The following is a 17581-nucleotide window of genomic DNA, read 5'->3' as shown; positions in this document are numbered from 1 at the left end:
AAGTTAATATTTCCTAACCCTGGTATAGTTCTGCCCACCACTGTGCTAAAATTGTTCCTTAGCCTCATCATTTAGAAAGCCCTGTGCTCTTTAGCCATAAATTCTATAAAGATGCATTTATTAAATATCTCTCAGATATAGTTTCTGCCCTCAAAAGCCTAGAGGGCTCTTAAGGTATATACAGAAAGCTAGAGGGTTTTGGCTGACAACATAATAATGACTCCTTTTCATTGACTGTTCATTCTGTACTAGGCGCTGTGTGTGATTTACCTCATCTAATCCTCCTAACAGCCCTGTGAGCAAGACAGGGTTGCTTGACTTACTATCCCCATTCTTATAGCTGAGAAAACTGAGGTTTAGAGACCTGATGTATGACCATATTGTAAGTGAATAAGTCCCGGCTTGATGTTAGTATTGTAAGTAATTGTGTACAGTATATCAATAATGTGTCACTAAAATGTATCCTGCAGATTGTGAGGGTGCTAGAGAAGAAAGAGCACCAAGAGCAGGAGCAGTCTAGGTAACATTTAAAAAGTCCATATATTTTTGAGAGAGAGAGCGTGAGCAAGAGAGGGTCAGAGAGAGAGGGAGACAGAAGATCTGAAGTGGGCTCTGTGCTGAGAACAGCAAGCCAGATGGGGGGCTCAAACTCATGAACCGTGATATGTTGACCTGAGCTGAAGCTGGACGTTCAACCGACTGAGCCACCCAGGCACCCCTGGATAACACTTTGGAAGGCTAAGTTGAGTTTTGCAAACTGGGTGGAATTTGGAGGTCTGCTTTTGTAATTGGGGGTATCAGGTGGCAGGATGGGGTGTGACCTCTTGTAAGTGAAGGAGCCCTTATGGAAGTGTGTGCATGAGAATATGTCTGGGGTGAGGAGCCGTGGAAAGGAAGCATTGAGAAGAATGTTTCTCCTCATTTCCCCCAGTTTTGAAGATTTCATATCTGGTGTCAGAGACTTAGAAAAGAGAGGTTTGACAGTAACAAAGAGAAGGAAGGATTGGAAAAGGTGAGACTGATAAGTAAAGAATAGAAGTAGGGAGACTTGAGGATGGAAAAGAAAGGACAAGCTTTGGAGACTAAGAAATAATTAAAAGAATCCCAGAAACCTTGACAGTTTCAGACTTGAAATTACAGTAACTTATAGTTTATACAGAGGTTTGCAGTTATGGTTTACACAGAGGCCATCTTTTTTAGACATCCTTTGGGTGTACTTTGGGTAGACAAATAATAAGAAAATGAAGCACTCATGCCTGAAATGGAGTTAGTGTTTTTTTCTTTCTCCCTTGTTTCAGGAAATCCCAGATGAAATTTGGTGCAGTGGGTCCAATTGCTTGTCTTTCTGCTTTTCTTCACTCTGAAATATAATCATTGGACTTTTATCTTTTTCCAGAGTTGTAGATGGTCCATTTCACTATGGAAAAATACTCTATGCTCAGAATATCTCTGAAATGCTTTAAATTGGTCCTGGATGGGTTTTGACCAAAGAGAATTTACAACCAGATACTTCTTTAGGATCTTTTGTCAATGAATCAGCTATCAATCTAGGTCTAATCAGATAAAACTGTGCAATAGAGAAGTCATTATCACAGCTGGTGCCTGCATTGTAGACATTCTTGGCTGAGAGAATAAGACTGTGCTGATAAAACTATGCTCATTCCTAGAGGTTTCCAGTGAGAATTTGCATAAGCTTTTTCCTTCCTGCGAGAGCAAATTAAAAACCTCACTGGTTCTAAAATTCACTTGGAACGCATTAGAATTTTTAAATTGAAAGCACACATGATAATTCTTAGCAAATCACTTGTGTTCTGTATACATAGTAAAATACGTATATTTTCTCCTCCCCAAATTTCGGCAATTTAAAGCTCACACAATCCTTTTGTCTTAAATTGACACCCTTCCAGCTGTGTATAATTTAAAAGCCTTTCCCTCCCCCCCCCCCCCCCCCCACACACACACTCTTTAATCCTGGCTCCTTGATTTCCCAGCGGCTTTCAGTTTACTCACTAGTCTCTCTAACTCTTTAACTCAGGCTTTTCTTGAAGTGGGAATTTTGTATAGTTCTGCCTGTTTATTTTCTCCATGTCTCTTCCTGCCCCACCCCCACCCCGGGCCTTGCTCTTAGAATTCAGTAACAACTGTATAGTCCACTATTGAGTAAGCAATTAAAAACCTTCTTAATGCATACTTGACGACTTGGAGCACTGCATTCTGCAGTTTCCATCTTTTTGTGATGCTCTGCATCTGTTTACTAAAAAAATTGGAGGCTCTTGGCACTAGCCTGTTTCTCATTATTATTGTTTGCTATCTCTCCTTGAAAACTTAAAATTTCCTTTGAAAGAATAAGAGTTGCAGTCTTTCTACATTGCCACTTCTTTGTTTCAAGATCTGATGGTATGTTAAAATATTGTGAGATAGTCCGTTGTTGATTAATGCATTTGGGACAGATAAAAAAAAAAAAAATCACCCATATCCTTCATTTACATGAGAAAAGCATGAGATGATGTCTTATCTAGTTTTTTGAGACTTTTGTATGAATACATTTCTTCTTTCGCTAGAGCATCGGGTCTTACTTTCAAACCTGATTTTTTTTTTCTTTTGGGTATTGCTTTTCAGAAATGACTTTATTAAATTGAAAGCTGAGTTTGATTCTATTGATGGCTTGTTCTTACAAATCTCATATTTGAAAATGAATGTTACTTTTAATGTAAGAATTTTGAAAACCCTAGTTAAATATACACTTGGGATTTGGCTCATTTTTAGAATCATATTTTTCAGCGAGGTTAACAACATGAAATGATTCCTGAATATCTTTATATATGGGTATGCTTTTCTTGGGCTCTGAAAAAAATAAAAGTAAAAAGCCAAAGAGATAGATGGCAAATTAATTTTCTGCAAGTTTCTAATGTATTTCCCCAAGTTCAAATGTGTATGACGTTGATTACTAGTTTGTTTATACATTCAAAAAATAATGTTTTAATTAGATTAAATGGGAGCCTCAAGTTTTAGTCAACTTAAAATATTTGCAGCTGGTGGAAATGTTAATGGTACTTTGAAAAATTGGATAAAGTTGTCCTTTTACAATTTTGTTGTATTTGTTTGATGTGAAATAGTAAACATGTTGGCTTATATGCCTAAAATTTTGAAGAAAAGTAGTAGAAGGGAAAAGAAATGGATTCATTTTAACTCTAGATGGCAGTTAAACACAGCTAACAAAGACCAACTTGTTTGAAATACAGAAACACAAAAATAGTAAAAACACACACACGTTCTGTTCTACCATCCAGTTAATTATATTCTCAAAACGATGTCTTGGATTGATATTCCTAAACAAACATGTACAAAGTGTAATTACACGCAAGTGAAATAAATAGTGTCGGCCTGTAATTGCAAGATTTTTTTTTTCAACTTGTAATATGGCATACACCTGTGCAATGGCTTCCACTGCCTCTGTTTTGTCATTTTTACTAACATCTCATTCAGTGTAGTTTTATTTTATGTACAATTATTTACCAATATCAATTCAAGCCATATGCCATTGGGAAAACTATTACATATTTAATGTCTCAAAATGTTAAAATATAAGTAAAGCCTATTTTCATGAGGAAATGTGTTCTCTATAAGTCCATTCCAAAAGCTGGCATAGATATCCCCTCATGTACATTTGCAACTGCATTTTACTTTATATATGTTTTTACCTATAAGTATTTAATTCATTAGCTTGGTGTTTGGAAGTTACCAAATAATATTTCTCATAGTATTTATAAGAGAAAGCAGAAGCTTGTCAGATCATACCTTGTTCTCCTCTCATGGTCTCAGCTCTTGGAGTAGACTGTATGTCGTATACATTCGTAGAGCGCAGCTACCTCTGATACATGGTGACTGTATGGTGATAGGGTGATTGGTGAAGAGAATAAAAAGGACTTAAATGACATCTCAGGTAGCTTAGAAGAGGAAAGGATGTGGCCTCTTTAAAAAAAAATTTTTTTTGAAGATTTATATGAAATAACTAAATTCTTTTGAGAGGACTTACTTGATTGACTTTTGTTTCTTGTATTTAGCAATTTATGACCTGAGTCTGTTTTCACACAGTAGATTACGGCATAGGCAGCAGCCACTACCCAGGGTTTCAGAGGGCCTGTATGTGAGCACCCAGACCATATAGTTCTAAAACCTCGGTGACCTTGCATTCGGGGTGGTGGGGGTTAACTGCTTCTCAGCCAGAAAGGTGTAGAGGTTTGGGGCAGCCTAATGGAAACTGGACTTTGAACACCTCAGTTCTTGAAATGAGTGTTTGCCTTTTCAGTTGGCAGAATAAATGTTCAATGGGCTCTCCAAGAGATGTCTGTGATCACATTGTAGAGAGTTCATAAGAACTCTCCGGTTAGACCCCAGACTCCTAACAGTGGGGGTTGGTTCCTAGTAGGCTTTTGATAAATGCTTGTTGAATATATCAGTTGGCAACAGGATAAATTTTTCTCTTTTCTTTTCAAACAGCATAAAAACAGTCCCGTGTTACTCAAAAATAGAAGTGAAAGAATTTAGGGGTGCCTGGGTGGCTCAGTTGGATGAGCATCTGACTCGATTTTGGCCTAGGTCATGAACCCATCGGTTTGTGGGATTGAGCCTCGTGTCAGGCTCCCGGTTGACGGCGCAGAGCCTGCTTAGGATTCTCTCTCTCCCCCTCCCTCTTTGCCTCTGCCCTGCTCGCATGTGCACACAGACACACATTCTCTCTCTCTCTTTCAAAATAAATAAACTTAAAAAATAGTAAAAGAATTTTTCCATTTATTTTAGAGAAGTTTCTGCTAGAATTTTATCACAATTAATGTAATTGCTGCCTATTTATAACAGATTGTTGCCTTGCATGGATACAGAGTTGCCAGAGCTGCTGAGGTTTCCAGGGAAGATGGAAATTTGGATGTTGATGTGAAATCTTCTGCTTAATCATTGTCAGTCACTGTTTGAAATAAAAAAAACAGCAAAGAAAAAAATACAACATCAAACCAATGGTTTGTAGACTTCAACGTAGAGCACTCTAATTTTTTAGCTCATAATTTTTTTTAATGTTTTGTATTTTGAGAAAGAGAGAAAGAGTGTGCGCACACACAAACTGAGGAGAGGCGGAGAGAGAGGGAGAGAGAGAATCCTAAGGTTTTCCACTGTCAGCACAGAGAGCCAGGCAGGGCTCTAACTCATAAACCATGAGATCATGACCTGAACCCAAATCAAGAGTTGGATGCTTAACGGACTGAGCCACCCGGTGACCCGCTCATTATTTTTTTATAACATGTTCTAAAATTGATTTTTAAAAATGTATTTATTTAAATTCAGTTAACATACTGTGTAGTATTGGTTTCAGGAGTAGAACCCAGGGACTCATCACTTACATACAACACCCAGTGCTCATCCCAACAAGTGCCCTCCTTAATGCCCATCCCCCCACCCACCTCCCCTCCAGCAACTCTCAGTTTGTTCTCCATATTTAATAGCCTCTTATGGTTAGGCCCACTCTCTCTTTTTGTCTTATTTTTTCTTCGTTTCCCCTATGTTCTCTGTTTTGTTTCTTAAATTCCACTTATGAGTGAAATTGTAATAGTTGTCTTTTCTCTAACTTATTTTGCTTAGCATAATATACTCTGGTTTCATCCACATTGTTGCAAATGGTAAGATTTCATTCTTGTTGATGGCCGAGTAACATTTCATTGTATGTATATATTACATCTTTTTTACCCATTCATCAGTGGATGAACATTTGGGCTCTTTCAATGATTTGGCTATTGTTGATAGGGCTGCTATAAACATTGGGGTACATGTGCCCCTTCAAATCAGCATTTTTATATCCTTTGGATAAATACCTCGTAGTGCAATTGCTGGGTCATAGGGTAATTCCGTTTTTAGTTTTTTAAGTAACCTCCATACTGTTTTCCAGAGCGGCTGCACCAGTTTGCATTCCCACCAACAGTGCAAAAGGGTTCCCTCTCTCCACATCCTCGCCAACATCTATTGTTGCCTGAGTTGTTAATTTTAGCCTTTCTGACAGGTGTGAGGTGGTATCTCATTGTGGTTTTGATGTGTATTTCCCGGATGATGAGTGATGTTGAGTATCTTTTCATGTCAGCCATCTGACTGCCTTCTTTTGAAAAGTGTCTTTTTATGTCTTCTGCCCATTTCTTCACTGGATTATTTGTGTTTTGGGTGTTTAGTTTGGTAAGTTCTTTATAGATTTTGGATACTAACCCTTCATCTGATATGTCATTTGCAAATACCCTCTCCTATTCTGTCAGTTGCCTGTTAGTTTTATTGATTGTTTCCTTTGCTGTGCAGAAGCTTTTTATCTTGATGAGGTGCTAAGAGTTCATTTTTGCTTTTGTTTCCTTTGCCTTTGGAGACATGTCGAAGTAGAAGTTGCTGAAGCTGAGGTCAAAGAGGTTGCTGCTTGTTTTCTCCTCTAGGATTTTGATGGTTTCCTGTCTTGCATTTAGTTCTCTAATCCATTTTGAGTTTATTTTTGTGTATGGTGTAAGAAAGTCATCCATGTTCGTTCTTCTGTATGTTGCTGTCCATTTTTCCCAGCACCATTTGCTGAAGGAACTGTCCTTTTTTTCATTGGATATTCTTTCCCGCTTTGTTGAATATTCGTTGTCCATATCTTTGTGGGTCCATTTCTGGGTTCTCTATTCTGTTCCATTAATGTATGTGTTGGTTTTGTGCCAGTATCATACTGTCTTGATTATTACAGCTTTGTTATACAGCTTGAGGTCTGAAATTGTGATACCTCCAGCTTTGGTTTTTGTTTTTCAATGTGACTTTGGCTATTTGGGGGCTTTTCTGGTTCCGTACAAATTTTAGAATTGTTTGTTCTAGCTCTGTGAAGAATACTTGTGTTACTTTGATAGAGATTGCATTGAATATATAGATTGCCTTGGGTACTATTGAGATCTTAACAATATTCTTTCAGTCCATGAGCATGGAATGTTTTTCCATTTCTTTGTGTCTTCAATTTCTTTCACAAGCTTTCTATAGTTTTCAGCCTATAGATCTTTTACCTTTTTGGTTAGGTTTATTCCTAGGGATCTTATGATTTTTGGTGCAGTGGTAAATGGAATCTATTCCTTGATTTCTCTTTCTGCTGCTTCATTGTTGGTGTACTGATTGTAGGAATACAATCAGTTTCTGCATGTTGATTTTATATCTTGTGATTTTCCTGAATTCATGTATCAGTTCAAGCAGTTTTTTGGTAGAGTCTTTTGGTTTTCCACATAGAGTATCGTGTCATCTGCAACGAGTGAAAGTTTGACTTCTTCCTTGCCAGTTGGTATGCCTTTAATTTCTTTTTGTTGTCTGATTGCTGAAGCTAGGACTTCCAGTACTATGTTTAACAACAGTGATGAGAGTGTTCCCGACCCTAGGGGGAAAGATCTCCGTTTTTACTCATTGAGGATGGTATTAGCTGTGGGTCATTTGTATATGGCCTTTCTGATGTTGAGGTATGTTCCTTCTCTCTCTACTTTCTTGAGGGTTTTTATCAAGAAACAACGCTGTATTTTGTCAACGGCTTTTTCTGCATCTATTAAGAGGATCATATGGTCCTTATCTTTCTTTTATTAATGTGGTATATCATGTTGATTGATTTGTGAATATTGAACCAGCCCTGTTGCCCAGGAATAAATCCCACTTGATCATGGTGAAGAATTATTTTAATGTACTGTTGAATTTGATTTGCTAGTATCTTATTGAGAATTTTTGCATCTGGGTTCATCAGGGATATTAGCCTGTAATTCTCCTTTTTAGTGGCATCTTTGTCTGGTCTTGGAGTCAAGGTAATGCTGGTTTCATAGAATGAGTGTGGAAGCTTTCCTTCCATTTCTATTTTTTGGAACAGTTTGAGAAGAATAGGTATCATCTTTTCTTTAAATGTCCAGTAGAATTCCCCTGGGAAGCCATCTGGCCCAGGACTTTCATTTGTTGGGAGATTTTTGACTCCTAATTCAATATCTTTGCTGGTTATGGGTCTGTTCAAGTTTTCTATTTCTTCTGTTTCATTTTTTTGTAGTTTGTATGTTTCTAGGAATTTGTTCATCTCTTCTAGATTGCTCAGTTTGTTGACATATAATTTTTCATAGTATTCTCTTATAATTGTATTTCTGTGTGTTGGTTGTTATCTCTCCTCTTTCATTCATGATTTTATCTATTTGGGTCTTTTCTCTTTTTGATAAGTCTGACTAGGGGCTTATAAATTTTGTTCTTTTCTTTAATGTTTATTTATTTATTTTGAAGGAGAATGCACGAGAGAGTAGGAGGGGGGCAGAGGATCTGAACTGGGCTCTGTGCTGACAGCAGACAGCCTGACATGGGGCTCGAACTCACAAACCATGAGATCGTGACCTGAGCCGAAGTTGGATGCTTAACCGACTGAGCCACCCACGCGCTGCTCAATTTTGTTTATTCTTTCGAAGAACCAACGTTTCACTCTATTGAGCTATTCTACTGCTTTTGTTTGTTTTTATATAATTTATTTATGTTTTAACCTTATTTCCCTTCTGCTGGCTTTAGGCTTTATTTGCTCTTCTTTTTCTAGCTCCATTAGGTATAAGGTTAGATTGTGTATTCAGAACCTTTCTTGCTTCTTCAGATAGGCCTGAATTATAATATACTTTGCTTTTGCACTGTCTTTGCTGTATCCCAGAGGGTTTGGACTGCTGAGTTTTCATTTTCATTTGCTTCCATGTGGGTTTTTTTTTTCTCCTTTAATTTCCTGGTTAACCTATTCATTCTTTAGTAGGATGCTCGTTAACCTCCATGTATTTGAGTGCTTTCCAAATTTTTTCTTGTGGTTGATTTCAAGTTTCATAGTGTTATGACCTGAAAATACGCATGATACGATCTTGATCCTTTTGTACCTGTTGAGGTCTGACTTGTGACCCAGTATGTGATCTGTTTTGGATAATGTTCTATGTGCACTGAGGAGAATGTGTTTTCTGCTGCTTTAGGATTAAATGTTCTGAACATATCTGTTAAGTCAATCTGGTCCAGTGTGTCATTCAAAGTCACTGTTTCCTTGTTGATGTTCTGCTTAGATCGTCTGTCTATTGCAAGTGGGGTAAAGTCCCTGACTAGTATGGTATTATTATCAATGAGTTTCTTTATGTTTGCTATTAACTGTTTCATGTATTTGGGTGCTTTCAAGTTGGAGGCATAAATATTTATAAAAGTTCTTCTTGATAGACCCCTTAATTGTGACTTAATGTCCTTCTTCATCTCCTGTTATAGTCTTTGTTTTAAAAAGTCTTGTTTCTCTGATAGAAGTATGGCTACTCTGGCTTTATTTTGATTTCCATTAGCATGATAGATGGTTCCCCATCCCCTCACTTTCAATCTGCTGGTGTCTTTACATCTAAAATGAGTCTCTTGTAGGCAACATATAGATGGATCTTGTTTTTTAATCCATTCTGATACCCTTTGTCTTTTGATTGGAGCATTTAGTCCATTTATGTTCAGAGTGATTATTGAAAGATATGAATTTAGTGCCATCGTGTTACCTGTAGAGTGGGTGTTTCTAGTGATGTTCTCTGGTCTTTTGTGCTCTTTGTTGCTTTGGTCTTCTTTTTTTTTTTCTCCACTCAAAGAGTCTCCCCTTAAAATTTCTTGCAGGGCTGGTTTAATGTTCACAAACTTCTTTAGTTTTTGTTTGTCTGGGAAACTCTTTATCTCTCCTATTCTAAATGCAGCTTTGCTGGATACAGAATTTGTGTCTGCATGTTTTTCCCATTCAGCACATTGAATATTTCCTGCCACTCTCTTCTGGCCTGCCAAATCTAGCGGACAGGTCTGCTGTGAAACTTATGTGTCTACCCCTGTGGGTTAAGGACCTTTTGCCCCTAGCTGCCTTCAGGATTCTCTCTATCTTTGTATTTTGCTAGTTTTATTATGATATGTCATGATGTTGACCTGTTTTTGTTAATTTTGAGGGGAGTTCTCTGAGCCTTTTGGACTTGAATGCTTATTTCCTTCCCCAGATTAGGGAGGTTCTCAGCTATAATTTGTTCAAATAAATCTTCTGCCCCCTTTTCCCGCTCTTCTTCTGAGACTTCTGTGATACGGATATTATTTCACTTTATGGAATCAGTAAGTTGTCCAAGTGTTCCCTGGTGATATAATAGTTTCCTTTCCCTCTGCTTTTCAGCTTCATTATTTTCCATAATTTTATCTTCTACATCACCTATTCTCTCCTCTGCTTCTTCGGGCCTTGTTGTGACTGTATCCAGTCGATTTTGCATCTCAGTTATAGCATTTTTTATTTCAGCCTGACTAGTTTTTAGGTCTTTAATCTCTGCAGCAAGGGTTTCTCTGGTAGCTTCCATGCTTTTTTCAAGCCCAGGTGGTAGTTTTATGACTCTTGTTCTAAATTCTTGTTTAGGTATATTGCTTATATCTGTCTTGAGCAAGTCCCTGGCTGTGATTTCTTCTTGACCTTTTTTTTGGGGAGGAGAATTCCTCCAGCTTGTTATTTTGGCTAAGTTTCTGTCTTCTGTGTTTTAAAAGCTTGTTATATTTCCTGCACCTGAGAGTAAAGCTGTATTCAAAAGGCGTCATACACTCTCCAGTGCCTGGCACTTCCGGAAGTGTTTCTGGTGTATGCTGTGTGCTCTCTGCTGCTGTGTTTTGCTGCTCTTTCCCACTGGTCAGTCTTCTGCAGAGCTCCCCCTCGCTTGCAGTGGGGAGTATTTGGACCTCTAAGTAGCTGTGCTTTGGTTTGCTTGTTAAAATAAGCCTGGAAAAAAGGGGGGAAAACCCTGGTCTGTAAAAAAAAAAAAAAAAAAAAAAAAAAAAAAAAAAAGAGAGAGAGAAAAGAAAAGGGAACAAAAAACCCCCATAGAATCAAAAAACTATAAGGCTGATTCTGAAGAAAAAGGAAAAGAAAAAGAAGAAAAGAAAAAAAAGAAGAAGACTGATCAAAAAAAAAAAAGAGGGGTGCCTGGGTGGCTCATTTGGTTAGGCGACCGACTTCGGCTCAGGTCATGATCTTGCAGTTTGTGAGTTCGAGCCCCGCGTCGGGCTCTGTGCTGACAGCTTGGAGCCTGGAGCCTGCTTTGGATTCTGTGTCTCCCCCTCTCTCTCTGCCCCCTCCCCTGCTCACACTTTGTCTCTCAATAATAAGTAAACGTTAAAAAACAAAAAAAGAAAAGGAAATGAAAAGACAAATACACAAGAAACTATGACCCTCATTCCAAAAGTAAGCCTTGTCCTTTTTCCACCAGAGCTGCAGGTGTTATTTTGAAGCACTTGACCTTCAGTACACTTGGTGCATGGGGGGGGGGGGGGGCACAGCGGTTTCTGGCTGTGCTGGTCTGGAGGAGAGGCCCATTGCACTGGCTCAGATTTGGTCTTGCTCCAGTAATTAAGCAGTTGCCAGGCACGAGGTGGCAGAGTTTGGTGTAAGCAGGTCCCGCCTCCACTGGGGGCCACTGTGTTGCTCTCTGAAGCCCCAGTGTGGTGATTTGGGGGTGGGGGGATGGCACCACCACAATCTCTTATCCCCAGATAGGGGGAATCTCACACACTCCCATTCAGGCAGCCCTCACCTAATAGGACAGACAGCTTTCCCTGTGCCACAAGTGTCCTGTGTTTTTTCTTTGTTGCCAGACCGGGATTCAAAACCCAAAGCCTTAAAGGACCCGGCACCATTTGGATCCACCCACCTCCTCCAGAGTAGACCTTCTCCACGTTTTGTCCCAAGTCCTTTGTCCCTGAAAAACAGTCCCACACCTGCGCAGGGCATGGAGTCTATGGTGTAGTGCTGCTAAAAGCAGCAAAGGTTACATTCCCTCTTGGTGCGTCTATGAAACGCCTTTTGCTGGCGCCTGCAGGGTCTTTTGTCCTTGGGGAGGCAGTATATCCTCTTCCAAAAGTACTCCAGGAAGGGAGACATTCTCTCCCAACATGCCCTGGAGATCTGTACACCATGCTATGCACTCAGGGGCCAGCTGCCTCCTCCCCAGGAGTGCACGCCGCAGCTCCACTCCAGAGAAAGTTGCACATTTGGAAATCCTCAGAGTTTTAGCTCCAAAAGCTGTTATCAAAAAAACCCTGTGACACTCACTAGTTTTGTTCCCCAATCTGTGGTCCGGAGACACTTGCCTCTTGTGTGAACCGATACCACACTCTCTTAACCCCTCTTTCTTTCTCTCCCTTTTGTCTCTCCTTGGAAAGGGTTCCCTCTCCCCTAATTCACTCCCATGCACTTTGCACCAGCCATGCTGTTTCCCTTCAACCGTGGAGATCCTTCTGTCAGTCCACAGATTGATTTCCTGGGTGTTCCAAGTGATCTGATCTCAATACAACTGTGTGTGAGGGACTGGGAAAGGCCAGGGTCCCCCTCAGTCTCTGCCATCTTAACTCTGATCTATAAGATTAACTTAAATATTTTAGTGATAGTTGTACATATTTGAGCTTACACTTTAGTTATCTTAAATTAGATTTGGGGGTCTTTCTGAAAGTTGTCAATTTCATACCTACTATCAGACTCCTGAATATTCTCTATGGATATCTGTTCCCATTCTTTGCATTTTGATTCTTTTAAATTTCATTCTCAAAGAATAGCCTTATGTTTTACCGGTGCTTTGATGTAGTTACCATGTACCATCCACTTTGAGTCCAAAAATGCAAGTACTAAAGAAATGTATGATCACTTCTTCATTAATTTTTCTTTTTCTACATTTTCCCTTCCTATAATCTTCTCTACAGTCTGAGTGATTTTTTTTTTTTTTTAAAACATAAATCAGAACTCTCAACTCTTCCTCAAATCCTGAGTGGCTTTCCATTGCCCTTAGGGTAAAATCCATACTCCTTGGCAGAGGAGGACTGCATGCACTGCTTAACTGACTTCCTTCTTACCCCAGGTTCCCCCTCATTTGCTCTGATCTTGCTGATGTACACCAACCTCACCCCATCTTAAGAACGTTTGCACCAGATGTTCACTCTGCCTGGAACATCTTCCACAGAGCTATATTCTGTAAATGTCACTCCCTGAGAGAGTCTTTTTTTGTCCACCTGGTCAAAAATAATCCCTCTCCCCATCATTCTCTGTCCTCTTAACTTGCTTTATTTTTTTTTATAGTTCTTACCTCTACCTGATACAAATTTGCGTGTGTGTGTGTGTGTGTGTGTGTGTGTGTATGTATCTGACACATTTGCTTATATTTATGCTGTCTTCCTCTCCCACTAGGATATAAATTTCACAAGAGCAGGAACCCTATTTATCTTGCTGACAGCTGTGCATTCAATACCTAGAACAGCATCCACTCCTATTCTGTTTAACAGAATTGTAAAATAAGTAAGATCTAGGTAGCCACTGTAGTATTGGGTGGCAGAAGAGAAATTCCAAGTTTAGAAAGGGGTGCAGGGACAAAGCTAAGAAGATACTGCAAGTTATGACTCAGGTCCCTCATTGCTGTACTTTTTTTTTTTTTAAGTTTATTTATTTTGAGACGGGGGGTGGGGGCAGGCAGAGAGGGAGAAAGAATCTTAAACAGGCTTTGTGCTTTCAGCATGGAGCCTGATGCAGGGCTCGAACTCACAAACTGTAAGATCATGACCTGAGCTGAAATCGAGTCAGGCGCTCAACCAACTGAGCCACCCAAGTGCCCCAAGAATTTGTTAAACTTTATTTTTTTAGTCTTTTTTTTTTTTTAACGTTTATTTATTTTTGAGACAGAGAGAGACACAGCATGAACGGGGGAGGGTCAGAGAGAGAGGGAGACACAGAATCCGAAACAGGCTCCGGGCTCCGAGCAGTCAGCACAGAGCCCGACGCGGGGCTCGAACTCACGGGCCGCGAGATCGTGACCCGAGCCGAAGTCGGACGCTTAACCGACTGAGCCACCCAGGCGCCCCGAGAATTTGTTAAACTTTACAGTGTTTTTTACCACTGTTGAAATCAAGATTTTCTTGAGTAGTTTTTGTTCTATAATTTTGTTTTGAACGTGAACTTGTGTCTATTCCTATGACGTAAGTTTCCTTAAAAAAAAGATGATTTGAGAGCATGGCAGTGGAACATTCGTTTATGTCCTGTGCCCCAATTTTATTTATTTCCCCAAACTATAATATAATTTTATGGTTCAAATGAATTTCTGACAGGTGTGAATGCATTCAAATTCCTTTTAAGAGCACTATTTTGTTTTCATTGATAGTTTAAATTTAGTCCGTTGAGAGTACTTGTGTGACCTTAAAAAAAATTCTGTGGGGGAAAAAAAACCCTCTTTTATATAAATTTATTTCTCCACCAACTTTGCTATATACATAAATAGGTCCACATAAAATTTCCACCTGACTCAAAGTAGACCACCTTTAAACAAAGTATGCATGGAAAAGGAATATGAAAATGGTAAACTCATCTTCCAATCCCAGACTTCATGGAAATTTTAAACCAGTTGATGTTGTGAATAAGTCTGAAAAGTCTGACCTTTTACGACTGAGATGCACTGGATATTTGCATGGATAGGTGCTGGAGAAGCAGGGTGGTGAAATGGTGACCCTGCAGAGTTAGAACCCATGCATTGTAGCTCTGGATTTGCTGCAAACTGTTTCATCATTGGCAAGAAGGGAAGATACTACTTTCTTTCTCTAATTCACTGGAGACTTGTGAGGCCAAATGAAATCATACCTGTGAAAGTGCTTTCAGAATTGAAAGGTACTGTGAAATGTAAAATTTTCACTTTTGAGTGGCACTAATGATAAAGTAGATGCATTTTGTTAGACTGTTCTTATTTAGTATCATACATAGTCTTGTAAAGTGTGGTAAAAGTCTTGTAAATTGTTTAACTTAGAATGTGGTTCTGTCTCATGGAGATAGCAAGGGTCTGTCTGGTCTATTTTAGTTCTGATTTATTCTATGAATATCCAGTTAATGTCTTTTCAAATTTAATATTTTCTCTCATCTCTGAGATTACCTGAGCTGTGAAGACTGATGCATCCTAAGCTCATTTAGCAGGTATTTACACATTTATTTAACATGCAAATAGAAGTAAATTTTCTTGAAATAAATCTTGGAATAGGGTCCCTTTGTCCTTTACATTTTTTATTAGGCTTTGTGAACTAATTTTCCTATTCTTTTTAGACTCAGAATTGTGTATTTATTTTTCATTCTGGAACTTACAAAAATTCTCAAAAGTCACTGATAATAAATAAACTTAATTTTAAAAATGTTTTTAAACCTACAGAATTAAGTTTCTCAGGAGAGTAAAATTGACAGGTCTATTGAACTTTGAGGTAGTTCCTGAAAGGACAAAATTATAATATTTAACCCCCAGATGTATGAAAAGATTGAGTTATTTCTGACTTACCATGGAAAAGAGAGCCATACTATTTGTATTTAAAATTGACAATCACTCCCAGGGACACTTTTAAATAGAGTGAGCCTTATCTAAAACTGTATGAGAAAATACAGATCTATTTTGAGAAGAGCTGTATTTTCAGGAAAATTATGTGAGTAAACTGGACTGAGCTAGAAAAATAGTCTGTTGTGTACTCTTTTTGGCAGTATTGTTATTTTCAAAAAAATGCTTATTTTGAGAAAAAGTGGGTGCGGGAGCAGGAGAGAGAATCCCAAGCAGGCTCTGTACTGTCAGCATAAAGCCCCTTGTGGGGCTTGATCCCACAAACCGTGAGATCGTGACCTGAGCCAGAATTAGGAGTCGGACGCTTAATCGACTGAGCCACCCAGGTGTCCTGGAGATAATATTATTGATATACCTAAATCTTCAGTGGCTCTCACCTTCAGGCAAAGTCCAGTTCTAACTGTTTAGCCTGATATTTAAGGCATTCCATGGTGTAGACCACATCTTCCTTTTCCAAGTTCGTCTCATTTTTTTTAGATGAAAATTTTGCTTATTCAAGACTTGCACCAACATTCACATTAACAGAAGGTCCTTAATTATTTATTTTGTCCCTCAAAATCTATTCATCTCTTAAGGTTCAGCTTTAGGGTCATTTTCTTCTTAAACTTTTCCTCTGAACTTCATGGCACTGATTTATGTTAATAATCCTAGTCTGTTTGGGACCTAATGATAAATTGTCATGTGTTGTTATTTAACATTCAGGTCTGTATGTATTTTTGGTGTGTGCGTATATAGAGAGACTGCATGTTATTTTAATTTTTCTGTGTTCTACAGGGCTTAGAATATGTAGGGATAGGCATATAAAACATGTCCAGTAGGGGTGCTTGGGTGGCTCAGTTGGTTAAGCATCTGACTCTTGATTTCGGCTCAAGTCATGATATCACAGTTTGTAAGTTGGAGCCCCCCCCTCAGGCTCTGTGCTGATAGTGTGGAGCCTGCTTGTGATTCAGATTCTGTCTCCCTCTTTCTCTGCCCCTACTCTGCTTGGGTGCTCTCTCTCTCTCAAAATAAATAAGCTTAAAAAAATGTTCAATAAATGTTAAAACTTTTGATAGTTGGGGTTCCTGGGTCAGTTGGTTGAGCGGCCGACTTTGGCTCAGGCCATGATTGCACAGTTGTGAGTTCTAGCCCCGCACTGGACTCACTGCTCTCAGTGCAGAGCCCGCTTTGGCTCTTCTGTCCTTGTCTCTCTTTGCCCCTCCCCCACTGACGCTCTCTCAAAAATAAATAAAACATTAAAAATAAAAAACTTATGATAGTTTTCCTAGTATTGTAGTTCTTGGTTGAAGTCTGACTTAACATTGAAAAGATGGACTGCCCTCCAGTCCACTCCTACGGCATAGACTCTTTGAGCATGAGTGTTCTCTATGCAGAACATTACTGTTATTTTGAAAAAACTCTGACAAAAATATGTTAAAAAAGATTATTTAGGAAAATAAATTATCTTTAGTCATCAAACATTCTCTTTATAAAACTCGGAGTTACTGAAAGCCCCAGCTCATAAAGTCATAATGAGAGGTTAGCTACTCATCGACTTATAATGTCAAATGGACACGACTCCATCCAGGGCTTTTTGAGGGGTGTTGGCCGTTGTACCTTTTTGTGCTTGTTTCTCCTTATGGGGTAAGACATATCTCATGTTCTCATTCTTCACCACCACTTTAACGTCTCAGGAACAACTCTTATTTAACAAGCTGAAGAACAGATTTAGGACAGGCTGTCAAACAAGAGCATAGAAACCAAATGGTTCATCTTACTATTAAAACTTCCAGATTAACTAATCATAAACAGTTTCCAGGCGAAATCTGAGCACTGGAAGGAAGGAAGGGGAGGGCATTCCAGGTGACAGGAGTGACTAGCAAATGTCTAAGTGTAGGAGTGAAACTGCCTCTGCACCAAGGAGTGGATAGGTTGGACTTTGTTAACATAGAGCTGTGAGAGGAAGAGAAGAAATAGAAGGTTGGATAAATGGTAGTAGTAGTAACAGGAGGAATGATGACGTCTTGAAAGCCAGGAGTTAATGTTTGATGTGATGCAGGAAGGAAACAATTGAATAGTCCAAGGAAGATTGACAAGATTAAATTGGTTGGTTTTTAAAGGAGATTAATTAACAGAGATTTGTTCTTGAATTTTCTAAAACTGTTTTTTTGAATACATTTGTTAAACATACTCTTTTATCC

This window comes from Panthera onca, chromosome A2 (assembly GCF_046562875.1).
Source record: "Panthera onca isolate mPanOnc1 chromosome A2, mPanOnc1 haplotype 2, whole genome shotgun sequence".
NCBI lineage: Eukaryota > Metazoa > Chordata > Mammalia > Carnivora > Felidae > Panthera > Panthera onca.
The sequence above is the reverse complement of the archived record's forward strand: the minus strand, read 5'-3'. Positions refer to the sequence as shown.